The sequence below is a fragment of the Polyodon spathula genome, chromosome 42 (genome assembly GCF_017654505.1).
Source record: "Polyodon spathula isolate WHYD16114869_AA chromosome 42, ASM1765450v1, whole genome shotgun sequence".
NCBI classification, from domain to species: domain Eukaryota; kingdom Metazoa; phylum Chordata; class Actinopteri; order Acipenseriformes; family Polyodontidae; genus Polyodon; species Polyodon spathula.
In genome coordinates, this window is record NC_054575.1 from 3,323,824 (window position 1) to 3,328,742 (window position 4,919).

The following is a 4,919-nucleotide window of genomic DNA, read 5'->3' on the forward strand; positions in this document are numbered from 1 at the left end:
TAAATAATTGAATACATGAATGCATTGTCAGTCACGTTAACGCTGTCGGGATCACGTGTGGCTCAGTTAAGGAGAATGATCTCATATAAGAGCCCCTGGAGGGCGCTAAACACACGGCGTTGAAATAACAGTAACGCAGTTTAATAATGAATCAGTTTGGCTCAGGGGTAGAGGTTAGGGGTAGGGGGTAGATTATTATTATTAGTTTAGGGGTAAAAGATTATTATTATTAAGATAATCCATAATACTTCAAATACAGGGAAATGCATCATACATGATACAGTAAAAACACACACAATGCATAATGCATTAAATACAATAATGATTATTTTAATAGTCTTAGTCTTTATTTTTATATAGCGCCTTTCACAGCGGACCGCCATCACAAAGAGCTTTACAAGATGCAGCAACAACAAGAAAATCCATAATAATACAAACACAGAGGACTAAATATGCCTTAAAAAAAAAAAAATTGAGTTTGTTGTCGACTTTCACCCTGTGTGGAGTTTTGTCTGACTGGAGTTAGAAACAGTCAATAAAAATCTAGTGAGAGTCAATGAGAAGATCCCCACGGGTATCAGGAATAGGGGGGTGTGTGTATGTGTGTGTGTGTGTCTGTGTGTGTGTGTGTGCGTGTGTGTGTGTGCGTGTGTGTGTGTGCGGTGTGTGTGTGTGTGGGGTGGGGGCGGGGGGGGGGGGGGGGGGGGGGGGGGGGGGGTGGTGTCACTTCACCCACACTCAGTGTGTTGTGTGTGAGTCTGTATGTGTGTGTCTGTGAGAAAGAGTCTAGGTGCGTCTGTGTGTGAGTCTGTGTGTGTGTGTCTGTGTGTGGTGTGTCTGTGTGTGTCTGTGAGTCTGGGTGCGTGCTTCAGTGTAATTGTGTCTGTGAACACGCCACGTGTGTGTGTGTGTGTGTGTGTGAGTCTGTGTGTGTCTGTGTGTGTGTGTGTGTGTGTGCGGGGTGGGGGCGGGCGCCTCATTGCAATAGCTGGTCCCGTCTAGCAAGACAAGCTCTGACCCAATGGACTGGTTCCTTCTTCTATTCATCTGCGTGATCGCTGTTAAGTCAACTTTCATTACATACGATTTTAAAACAGTTTGCAAACTTATCAGAAAGCCCAGTGCCGCTTCTTTCAAGAGTCTTTTTTTGTTCTTTTTTGTTCTTGTACGAAATCAAAACAAAGGGAACTGAAATGAATAATTCTCCAATTCAGTGGATGACTTCAATTACACACCCGCGCAATTAATTTAAAATAAATAAATAAATAAATCGGGCAGAGGAAAATGAACACCGAGCCACTCCTGATATATATATAAAAAAAGAAACCCCAGGAGACTTTTTCGATGCCTAATCAATTAATTCATTAAAGCGCAAAGCTGTCTTACATTTTCACACACGGGTTAACACAAGAGGAGTTCGCGTTATTCTAGGGCTATTTCCAAATTTAAAAAATGACAAAAAAACTGGTGTGTGTGTGTTTGTGTGTTTGTGTCTGTGTATCTCTGTATGTATGTATGTATGTATGTGTGTGTGTGTGTGTGTGTGTGTGTGTGTGTGTGTGTGTGTGTGTGTGTGTGTGTGTGTGTGTGTGTGTGTTGTGTGTGTGTGAGTGAATGTATTGTAGTGTGTGTGTGTGAATGTATTGTAGTGTGTGTGTGTGAATGTATTGTAGTGTGTGTGTGTGAATGTATTGTAGTGTGTGTGTGTGAATGTATTGTAGTGTGTGTGAGTGAATGTATTGTAGTGTGTGTGTGTGAATGTATTGTAGTGTGTGTGTGTGAATGTATTGTAGTGTGTGTGAGTGAATGTATTGTAGTGTGTGTGAGTGAATGTATTGTAGTGTGTGTGAGTGAATGTATTGTAGTGTGTGTGAGTGAATGTATTGTAGTGTGTGTGAGTGAATGTATTGTAGTGTGTGTGAGTGAATGTATTGTAGTGTGTCTGAGTGAATGTATTGTAGTGTGTGTGTGTGAATGTATTGTAGTGTGTGTGTGTGAATGTATTGTTGTGTGTGTGTATGTGAATGTATTGTAGTGTGTGTGTGTGAATGTATTGTAGTGTGTGTGAGTGAATGTATTGTAGTGTGTGTGAGTGAATGTATTGTAGTGTTTGTGATGTGTTGTAGTGTGAGTGTGTGAAGGTGTTTGTAGTTGTGTGCCAGAACATCACACACAGCGTGTGTGAGTGAACAGCCGACAGTGTCGAATGTTTTGTCGTGTGGACAGAACAGTGACATGTGTTGTATGTGTGTGTGTGTGAAATGTGTTTAGTTGTGTGTGTGAAGTGGTGTGCCTGCGTGAATGTATTTGGTAGTGTGTGTGCACGTGCAGCATGTAGTGGAGTAATGTATTGTAGTGTGTGTGTGTGAATGTATTGTAGTGTGGTGTTGTGATGTAACCAGTGTGTGTGGGTGTGTGAATGTGACTGTAGTGTGGTGAGTATGTATTGTGAATGTATTGTACCACACACGCCAGTGACTGTTGTATTTGTGTAATGTATTGTAGTTTGTCACGTGTGTGTGCAATGACTGAATTGTAGTGTGTGTGAGTGAATGTGTGGTGTGCACATGACATGCATTGTAACATCCCAGTGAATGTATTGTAGTGTGTGTGTGTGAATGTATGTGTGTGTGTGTGTGTGAATGTATTGTAAGTGTGTGTGTGTGAATGTGTAGTGTGTCTGTGTTGTATTGTGTGTGTGTGTGAATGTATTGTAGTGTGTGTGTGTGAATGTATTGTAGTGTGTGTGTTGTGTGTGTGAATGTATTGATTAGTGAATGTAATTGTACGTGTGGTGAGTGAATGTGATTGTAGTGGGGTGTGAGTGAATGTATTGTAGTGTTGACCGTTGTGTGTCTGAGTATTGTGTGTGTGTGTGAATGTATTGTAGTGTGTGTGTGTGAATGTATTGTAGTGTGTGTGAGTGAATGTATTGTAGTGTGTGTGAGTGAATGTATTGTAGTGTGTGTGAGTGAATGTATTGTAGTGTGTGTGTGTGAATGTATTGTAGTGTGTGTGTGTGAGTGTGTTGTTGTGTGTGTGTGTGTGTATTGTAGTGTGTGTGTGTGTGAATGTATTGTAGTGTGACAGCACACACACAACCGAAAACGTCTGAAGTGACGGAACACCATTGTGGTGTGACATGTATTGTATGATGTGTGTGTGATGTATTGGAGCTGTGTGACAGCATGCACTTAACTGTGTGTGTTGAATGTGAGTGTCGTGGTGGATGTGTCCTGAGTGACACACTGTAGGCCGTAGCGAGTGTGGGGACAATGTATTGTAGTGTGTCTGTGTGTGTGTGTGTGTGTGTTGTATTGTGTGTGTGTGTGAATGTATTGTAGTGTGTGTGAATGTATTGTAGTGTGTGTGAGTGAATGTATTGTAGTGTGTGTGAGTGAATGTATTGTAGTGTGTGTGTGTGAATGTATTGTAGTGTGTGTGAGTGAATGTATTGTAGTGTGTGTGAGTGAATGTATTGTAGTGTGTGTGTGTGAATGTATTGTAGTGTGTGTGAGTGAATGTATTGTAGTGTGTGTGAGTGAATGTATTGTAGTGTGTCTGAGTGAATGTATTGTAGTGTGTCTGAGTGAATGTATTGTAGTGTGTGTGAGTGAATGTATTGTAGTGTGTCTGAGTGAATGTATTGTAGTGTGTGTGTGAATGTATTGTAGTGTGTGTGTGTGAATGTATTGTAGTGTGTGTGAGTGAATACTAGCTGTAGCGACCACTTACACGCAGACATCACACACACTCACACCCTGGCATAACAGCACGTGCCTCACTCACAATAACACTGTTGACTCACTTACAGCAACTATCACACGACCCGGGAGACAGGACCACCACTTACACAACAGCAAAGAGCCACACACACACGCCAAACAGCATACACACAATGACACAACAGCCCCACGCCTTGCATAACAGCACACCACGACCTTAGTGTGTGTGAGTGAATGTATTGTAGTGTGTGTGAGTGAATGTATTGTAGTGTGTGTGTGTGAATGTATTGTAGTGTGTGTGTGGTGAATGTATTGTAGTGTGTGTGAGTGAATGTATGGTAGTGTGTGTTTTGTGTGTGTTGTTGTGTGTGTGTGTGAATGTATTGTAGTGTGTGTGAGTGAATGTATTGGTAGTGTGTGTGTGTGTGAATGTATTTGTGTTTGTGAGTGCCCACACGACACTGTACATAACAGGGTGTGTGTGTGTGGATGTATTGTAGTGTAACACGCCGGTAAGCAACATCCACACGCACGACTGTGAATGTATTGTAGTGTGTGTGTGTGCATGTATTGTAGTGTGTGTGTGTGAATGTATTGTAGTGTGTCTGAGTGAATGTATTGTAGTGTGTCTGAGTGAATGTGTTGTAGTGTGTGTGCGTGAATGTATTGTAGTGTGTGTGTGTGAATGTATTGTGTGTGTGTGTGTGTGTATTGTTGTGTGTGTGTGTGAATGTATTGAATGTATTGTAGTGTGTGTGAGTATTGAGTGTGTGTGTGTGTATGTATTGTAGTGTGTGTGAGTGAATGTATTGTAGAGTGTGTGTGTGACTGTATTGTCGTGTGTGTGTGTGAATGTATTGTCGTGGGTGTGTGTGAATGTATTGTAGTGTGTGTGAGTGTTTGTCGTGTGGTGTGTATTGTAGTGTGTGTGTGTGTTGAATGTAGGTAGTGTGTGTGAGTGAATTGTATTGTAGTGTGTGTTGTGTGAATGTATTGTATGTGTGTGTGTGTGTGTTTTGTTGTGTGTGTGTGTGAATGTATTGTAGTGTGTGTGTGAATGTATTGTAGTGTGTGTATTGTAGTGTGTCTGAGTGAATGTATTGTAGTGTGTCTGAGTGAATGTATTGTAGTGTGTGTGAGTGAATGTATTGTAGTGTGTGTGTGAATGTATTGTAGTGTGTGTGAGTGAATGTA